Below are 9,644 nucleotides of genomic sequence, written 5' to 3' on the forward strand. Positions count from 1 at the left end.
CCGTAATTCCGAGCCAAGCCAAAAACAATTGAGTCGACCCAAAACCAATTGAGCCGAGCGAGCTTAAACATTGAGCCGAGCCAAAAATAGTTTTTTCATTATTCAGTAAAACCTAATTTCAGGAAAGTTGAAATTGATGGCTTCTGAAAATTTTATACAACCTGCCATTCCACGCTTTGATGGTCACTATGACCATTGGAGCATGCTCATGGAAAATTTTTTGAGGTCCAAAGAATATTGGGCAGTTGTTGTTTCTGGAGTAGCAGAACCAATAGTAGGTGTTATGCTTACAGATGCACAAAAGACTGATCTTGAAGGGTAGAAACTAAATGATCTTAAAGCAAAAAATTATCTATTATAAGCTATTGATCGATCAATCTTGGAAACCATTATTTGAAAAGACACAGCTAAACATATTTGGGATTACATGAAGAAGAAGTACAAAAGTACAACAAGGGATAAGAGGCAGCAACTTCAAGCACTTCATTTGGAGTTCGAAATACTTCGAATGAAATCAGGAGAATTAGTTACTGACTATTTTTCAAGAACGATGACAGTCGTTAACAAGATGCAGATCCATAGTGACAAGACAGAGGATGTTCTCATTGTTGAGAAGATTCTTCGATCCTTGACACCAAAATTTAATTTTGTTGTTTGTGTTATAGAAGAAGCTAATGATGTTGATTTACTGTCAATTAATGAATTACCAGGTTCCTTGTTGGTTCATGAGCAAAAACTTAACCAATATGACAAAGAAGAACAAGAATTAAATGCTTTATTAGAAAATCATTCTACACCCAGTAGAGCTGATAGAGGACGAGGAAGAGGCAGAGGTCGAGGTATAGGAGGTAAAAACAACAATGATCGTGGGCACCGATAACAAAATCATCATCACCCAGAGAGTCAGTTTCAAGGGAAAGACAGAGGACGTGGAGGCCACCAGTCCACAACTTATAGATCAAAATCAGCAGACAAGTCCAATGTTGAATGTTTCAAATGTCATAGGTGAATGTCAAACTGATTTGAATAAACAACATGGAGATCAAACTAACTTTTCAGAAAAGGAAGAAGATGTGTCTCTTTTGATGGTGTGTCATGTGAAGGAAGAAATTCAACAAAACATGTGGTATTTAAACATTGGCTGTAGCAATCACATGTGTGGAGAGAAGGAGACATTTTTTGACTTGGATGAATCCTTTCGTAGCTCTGTTAAGTTTGGTGACAACTCCACAATTTTGTTATGGGAAAAGGAAAGGTAACAATCCAAACCAAAGGAAATTCCACCCACACTATCACTAATGTTTTTTTTGTGCCAGATTTAAAGACCAACTTGTTTAGTGTGGGTCAGTTACAAGAAAAAGGATACGAGATTGTTATCAAAGATGGAGTATGTCAGATTCAAGATGCAAAGTTGGGCTTAATTACTCAAGTTAACTTGACGACGAATTGTATGTTCCCACTTTATCTCCACAACACAGCTCATTCGTGCTTCTCAACAAATTTAAAAGATGAAGCATGATTATGACACTTTCTCTATGGGCATCTAGGGTTTCCTCAAATTATAGTTTCTTCTCAAGTTTTTGAAGAATGTGTTGTTAGCAAACAACACCATAATCAATTTCCACAAGAAAAATCTTGGAGAGCGAAAAAAGCATTGGAGTTTGTTCATTTCGACATTTGTGGGCCAATAACACCACATTCTAATGGAGATAAAAGATATATCATTACTTTCATTGATGATTATAGTCATAAGATATGAGTTTATTTTTTGCAAGAAAAATCTGAAGCCTTTGTAGTTTTTAAAAACTATAAAGCTCTTGTTGAGAAAGAAGTTGACAACCCAATAAAAGTTTTTTGCACGGATCATTGTGCAGAATATAACTCACATGCATTTGTAATTTTTGGTGAAAACTATGGAATTAGGAGACAATTTACAGCAGCTTATACACCCCAACAGAATAATGTTTGTGAGAGGAAAAAATGCACTATTATGAATATAGTGCGAAACCTTTTGACTACAAGTGGCATTTCAAAACGTTTCTGGCTTGAAGCAGTTAATTGGAGCATCCATATATTAAACAGAAGTCCCACACTTGCTGTTCAAAATATGACACCAGAAGAAGCATGGAACGGAAGGAAGCCTGTTATAGATTTTTGCCGGATTTTTGGGTGTATTGCCTATGCCCATATTTCAGATGAGAAGAGGAGAAAGCTAGATAACAAGGGAGAAAAATGCATTTTTCTTGGTGTTAGTGATAAGTCAAAAACCTATAAACTATACAATCCTAACACCATAAAAATTGTCATCAGTCGTGATGTGATATTTGATGAAAAATACACCTGGTCATGGAATCAACAAGGTGTTAAAGAAAGTATTCTAGCAAATTTTGATGATGATGAAAAATGGCAGCAACCTATGGAGAATGAGCAAGAAGAGGAAATCACTCAAAATGTTCTAACTGATCAAAACCCACTTGCGACTGAATCACAAAGGCCTCAATGTGTTCGAAGAAGACCAACATGGATGATTGATTATGAAGTAACTGGAGTTGACCAAGTTGATGACCCACTTACACATTTTTCTTTGTTTTCAGATTGTGATCCTACCATTTTTTAAGTGGCTGTCAAAGAATCAAAATGGAATGTTATGGATGCTGAAATTACAACCATTGAAAACAATGATACATGTGAGCTATATGATGTTCCAAAAGGGCATAAGACAATTGGTGTAAAGTGGGTTTACAAGACAAAGCAGAAGGAGAATGGTGAGGTTGACAAACACAAGGCATGCTTGGTAGCTAAGGGCTACAAGCAGGAGTTTGGTATTGATTAAAAAGAAGTTTTTGCTCCGGTTGCAAGGCATGATACAATCAAATTGGTGATTGCTATGGCAGCTCAAAACTCATGGCCTATCTTCCAATTGGACGTGAAATCAGCATTACTCCATGAAGATTTGAAAGAAAAGGTATTTATCAATTAACCTCTTGGTTATGTAAAACTTGGCAACGAGCATAAAGTGTACAAGTCAAAGAAAACTCTATATGGATTAAAACAAGCTCCACGACCTTGGTATAATCGTATAAAAACTTATTCTTTGAAGGAAGGATTTCAGAAATGTCCTTATGAATATACATTTTTTTTATAAAAATTGAAGATGGAGGAAAGATGTTGTTTGTTTGCTTATATGTAGATGATTTAATCTACACTGGAAATAATACAACCATGTTTGGTAGTTTTAAGAAATCCATGATGGCTGAATTTGAGATCTCTGATTTTGGCTTGATGCATTATTTTCTTGGCATAGAAGTGGTGGTCTTCTACTGGAATTTTGTTATGGTTCTGGGTTAAGTACCTATGCCTTCCGCTCCTAACAGGCTGGTCTTTTGGGTAGTATTAGCTAGGTGCTTAACATTTGGTATTAGAGTTAGCGCTACGTCACGAGTTCAACTCACGTCGTGGGCAGTCTCGTGTCCCAGGCTCGATGACCATGTAACAGTGGACCGAGATCGCTATGAGTTGTAAGCCGCCGTGGAAGGGCTCGACAAGTTCTGCGGTCCGACCATGGACGTTCAGACTCGTGACAGTGGGTGTGATGTTATGGTCCTGGGTTAAGTACCTATGCATTCCGCTCCTAACAGGTCGATCTTTTGGGTAGTATTGGCTAGGTACTTAAACAAATTTTTATTTCTCAATAGAAGTATGTGTGAGAAATCTTGGACAGGTTTCAGATGAAGGATTATAATCCTGTAAATACTCCTTTTGAGTTTGGTATGAAGTTACATGAAGATAATTGAGGAAAGAAGGTTGATGACACTCTTTACAAACAAATAGTGGGGAGTTTAATGTATTTGACAGTAACAAGATTTGATGTAATGCATGTTGTAAGTGTGATTAACAGGTACATGGAACGTCCTACAGAGATTCATCTCTTAGCTGCAAAAAGAATTTTCCATTACTTGCAAGGTACTAAGGAGTTTGGACTGTTCTATAAGAAATGAGAAAAGTCAAATCTATTTGGCTTTACATATAGTGATTATGCAGGAGATTCAGATGATTGAAAAAACACATTTGGGTATGTTTTCATGATGGGGACAAGAACTGTTTCATGATCATCAAAGAATCAATCTATTGCCACATTATCATCCACTGAAGCTGAATTTGTTGTAGCAACAACTTGTGTTTGTAGCAACAACTTGTGCTTGTTAAGCTTTTTGGTTAAAAAAAAATCTTTAAAGAGCTGCATTTTAAGGAGGATGGACCTACTCAAATTTTTTGTGGCAATAGTTTAGCAATAAAGATTTCAAGAAATCTAGTTTTACATGATTGAAGCAAACATATAGATGTAAAATATCATTTCTTGAGGGATCTCACAAATGATGGAGTCATTAATCTTATTTACTAGAGAAGTGAAGACCGAATTGCTGGTATTCTAACCAAGCCTCTCAAGTTTTATACATTTCAGAAGCTCAAAAAAACTATTTGGTGTTTACATTTCAAATTCTTCAATTTGAGAGATGACACTTCAAAGTTTGACTCTTATTAAACTGAATGTTATGTCTAGAACATAAATTTAAGAGAGGGATTGTTGAGGAAATTAGTTGAGTTTAGTCTTTAGGAGTGAGTTATGTTTCAGTTTACTTAATTAAGTTAAAGTCTGTTTTGCAAGTTGGATCGTGCCTATCTATCTTTCAGGTGTGTATTAGTCTATTTTAAATAGGTTAGTTTGTTTATCAATGAATAATTGGAATTTTATACTCTCCTCTGTATTCTGTGTTTTTTTATCAGTGTTATCGGTTAGCTATCGATTTGAAGCTTTAAAGCAGAATCTGGTGAGGAAAATCATTCTGCACACAGGATTTGGGGTTTGGGTCTCTGAAAGCCGATGACAGTTTATCTAAATTTAACATCGTTCGTCTGATTCTCTAAAATAAATCTGATAGCAAGGGGGTTCACAAGAGTAAATTAATCTTCTTCTGGAGAGACATGAATTCTCCACTCTAAATACGTAATGCAGAAAATGAAAAAAAAAAAAAAAAAAGTTGATCTTAGTTGTCTTCTCTCCTCCGAGTCAGAGCGACCCAGATAGGCTGCTCGATCGCAATTGCCATTCAGGGACCAGATGTCTTCCAATCTTAAAATCAGTCAACAATCCAGAGGCAGAGAGGTCCTGGAGACTCCCCCGGCGCCGCTGCAAGACAAAAATTGTGCTTTGAAAGAAGGGAAAGCAACAATCCGGAGGCAGAGAAGAGGCTCCAGTGCTCCACAAAGCTTCCACGCCGACAAGAAGAAGATACAGAAACGCCATTACTGAGACGCAAGAGGTAGATAGATCTCCTGCTCTGTAAGAAACGACGCCATCGAGATTCGGGAGGGATAAGAGGGGCAAACGAGCGAATTCATTAAGAAGGGAGAGAAGATAGGCTGCTCGATCGCAATTGCCATTCAGGGACCAGATGTCTTCCAATCTTAAAATCAGTCAACAATCCGGAGGCAGAGAGGTCCCGGAGACTCCCCGGCGCTGCTGCAAGACAAAAATTGTGCTTTGGAAGAAGGGAAAGCAACAATCCGGAGGCAGAGAAGAGACTCCAGTGCTCCACAAAGCTTCCACGCCGACAAGAAGAAGATACAGAAACGCCATTACTGAGACGGCAAGAGGTAGATAGATCTCCTGCTCTGTAAGAAACGACGCCATCGAGATTCGAGAGGGATAAGAGGGGCAAACGAGCGAATTCATTAAGAAGGGAGAGAAGATGGGTTGCGTTCACTGAATTTTGTAACGGGTTTTCAGCCAGTCGGGGAGAATACATTGAACCGCTGGGGAAAGTCGGTAGGGATCGGACAGGTTTTGAGAATGGGAGAGAGAATGGGAGAGTAACGAAACCAAGTTCAATGAATTGAAGATAAAGAGGATGCAGAAGCGGATACACTGCACAAGGCTCTTGTCTCACCCTTTGGTTTCCGCTCACGATGTATCCACGGCCACGATTGCGCCATTATCATGTGGGTCCCACTTGATCTTTTTTAACAGTCCTCGACCAGATGAACAAACGACCGCGTTGCTCTCCTTCGCGACAAACGCGCGGGAAAAAAATAAAAATAAATACTACCTCTGTTCTCATTCTCTTTATTCCATCGCCTGTACATGTGCGCGACCTCCGACGAACAGCTCTCCTTCTCCCCCGACTTCCGCTGATCAAGGTACTATTTTCTTCACTCTACTTTGCTCTTCGTTAATTTCTGATTCCTCGTCTTTAACATGTTCTATCGTTTGATAATTGTCCAAGTCCTGCTTATGGCGTTAAACGCTTGTGGATCTATTGTTGAATCCTTTCTTCTTTTTCTTGATCTCAGAGACGAGTAATTTTTTCTTGTCTTTTTTATTCTTTGAATGAAACTATGTACTTGATTCGTTTATAGGATTTAGTCGATGTCTTAAGTTAGTTTTCATGTAGACATTAGTTGACTGTAAATGAAACGTTATATTTTCCTATTGTCTCTGGACACATTGGAATGTTGAAAAAAAAAAACTTTAGTTAGTTTTCATGTAAACATTAGTTTACTGTAAATGAAACGTTATATTTTCCTATTGTCTCCGGACATATTGGAATGTTTAAAAAAAAATGTAGGATAGGTTTTCTGCTCTTACCTTATGGTTGATTTTTTTTTTTTTTTTTTTGTGTAGCTTTGTTTTCAAGTTCAGTTAGTCTCCCTGATCCGTACTTATGCTGCAAAGGCCTTTTTTTTTTTTTCAATATTTTCCTCATTTTATTCATGTTACTATGAGAACGTTTATTTTGCCTTATTTTCCGCAGGCATTTCTTTTCTCTGTCTGCTTTGGCTGCGAGAGGTCTTCCAGATCTATCCTCGTACCAGACAGTTCCCTGAAATTAGAAACTATTTATATTTTTCAGTTTGCTAATATTCTTCAAGGAATTTGTGCGTTTCTGTCGGTGATGCTTTTATTACTCTTGGATTTGGAGAAGTCTACTACACAAATTTGACTAGTCTTCAATATGCTAAACATTCAAGACACTTCAGTCATTTTTATTGAAATTTATACTTGCAAATCCCACTCTTACACAAAACAAGGTTTCACTTATTTCATAGATTTTTCCTTGTCTCTCTCTTCTCTCTCTTCTCTCTCTTGCTTGTTCTATGCTTATCCATACTAAACCCATTTAAGCTCTCCATCAGGATCCTTTAGGAGAGCGGATACTTAGGTGCTTATTCTGCCACTGTTGCAAGTAGGTAGTGATCTTTCCATCCCTTTCCCCTGATATGCTCCCCTCTGTTAGCACTAGGGAGTGACAGAAAGTTCAGGTTTTGCACGATTTCAGATTCTAATGCTCTTTGACATTTCTTTTATATTCTACTAACCTGTAAATTATAAATTCTTTGTGTTATTCATTAGGATACTTTAGGAGAATTGGTAATAAAGTACCTTATGTTCTTGACAATTTTACAAGTAACCAGTGCTTGTATCATTCCTATCTGCAAACAGGCTATGCTCCTAAAGTTTTCTTAGCAAAGAAGGCTTCTCATTTTTCTGCTTTGGAAAGTGCCTTTTCACTACGTTTTTTTGCAAACAATTTGCCCTGTGCCACCATGTGATGTTAGGATGAAGGTATTGTGGGAAGTGCTATAATTGAAGTGTTATCCCACTATAATGAATTCCATTTATATGACTAGTTCATTCTCTTTGATTTTCTTTTTTTCCCTCAAGATGATATTGTTTGTTAGGCCATAGCTTCTTGAACTATTGTTCTCTTCTGTTTTATCCAATGTTAGTTGTACACCTTCTTTAGCATTCTCTGTTTAGTATTCACATATGGTTTAGGTCCAATAAACTCCTGTCATAACAAGTTGATGGCAGTAGAGTCTTTCAATTGGGAATGTGGGGAATATGAGGAAAAAAAGTTTTTATTCACTAGGGAATATTAGTAATTGCTGAATGCATTTTAAAGTTTTGATTGTGATCTTGAGAATTTTTGCTTTTAGCATTTGCTTTTGTTCCTCTTGATTTTTAATGAAAGTTATTTCATCATGAAAAATAAACCAAGATATCAATCATTCAAAAAAATAAGTCATTTCCTGGTTTTTACTTGTAAAATTCATGGTATCTTTATTAAGTCAGGCTTCTTGTCGTACTTGCCTACACTTGATGGTTTTTCGGAAGTTGAAACAGTAAAATAAAGGCATTCTATTGCATTCTGTCGTTACTTCACAGGCCTGCCATACTAAATCATTGATTATGAAATTTTAGACATATTCAAAATTTTAGTAGACTTGGTTGCCAGCGGTCTTGGCTTGACTTAGCCATAGCTATTGTTTGAAATAGGACCAAGTTATGGATTACATGCTCTATTATTTAGGTCCCAAGCAGATTCTTGGGAATTTAAAGATTTTTTCTTAATACAGTGCACATCTTTGATACATAAAATATGAAATTCATTATGCTTGCTGGTTTGACATTTCATATTATTTGTTTTTCTGTTTTCTTTTTAATTTTATGGTATGAAGAATGTCACTGTCTTGGACTTTCTTTAGCTTGTTGTGGATATGCATATTTAACTACTGATGATGTTGTCATCTGTGAGAGAGTTGACTTGGTCTGGCATGGATAATTTGACTTATAATGGAATTTTAGCATGGAGCCTTCTCCTTTGTGCATTTTTTATGTACTAAAACTATTATCTGAAGTAGCTTAAGAAGACATTATCTTGTAAATATCATGTGGCGATGGAAGATTCGTTATAAATTATTTGTAAATTGCCACACATGTTACAAATGTCATTAGGTTTATGTTTCTACTAGAAATTTTTTCGATCACAGTCTTTTCTTTTGTCCTGCTCTAATATTGTATACTGTGTTTTACTTTATCGTGTTTTGAGTGGAAATATACATGCGGCTTGAGATCCTCCTCCCTTTCTAATTATTTTATCTTGTGCCAATTTGACCATTTGATCTATATGCAGAGGCCAAAATGAAAGTTCCAAGAGAAATGGCTTTAGCAGAAGTCTGAAGCTTGGTATCACCAAATTACTTTTTTCCTTCTGGTGGATCAATCTCAACAGAAACCATAGTATGAGAAGTTACAGATGAGAAAAATCAGAGCTACAACTTGGGGCTTCTAGTGGTAGTGATTGTTGACCAGCTTGAGATAACACAATATTGTCCAATTCATGACAAGCGTGAGGGTGAGATAAAATACCGAATTAAAAACTCTCATAGATACCGTATCTTGGTCAAGCGTTTACATGTGGATATCTGGTGACTCTGCATCTCCTTATTTTCATTCAAATGATCTGAAATTGCAGGGTACTAGGGGGCACCTTTCTCTTGATTGCGATTTTTCTTCCTCTGATGTTTCACCTTTACAAATTTGTGAGAGTATCTTGGATAAAGGTCCTATTTTTGATGGATCCCAGATCAATCCTATAGATGAAGCCCGTATGGTCCTTAACAAAACATTGGAGGGTATAGATGATGTTTGCACAGAAGGTTTACAAGAGGCAGAAGTAGTCTCTTGGTTGCACAAATCACTCGGAGATGACAAGCGAGATTCTTCAGAATCTTTAGTTACTAAGAGTTATTCGACGTATGCCACCACACATGAAGATTCCTCCGTGTGTCAAGATCTGGAA

The sequence above is a fragment of the Aristolochia californica genome, unplaced genomic scaffold (genome assembly GCF_029961685.1).
Source record: "Aristolochia californica isolate CCGP_79_NKW_82.1479 unplaced genomic scaffold, dmAriCali1.0.hap1 SCAF_4, whole genome shotgun sequence".
In the NCBI taxonomy this organism is placed as follows: Eukaryota; Viridiplantae; Streptophyta; class Magnoliopsida; order Piperales; family Aristolochiaceae; genus Aristolochia; species Aristolochia californica.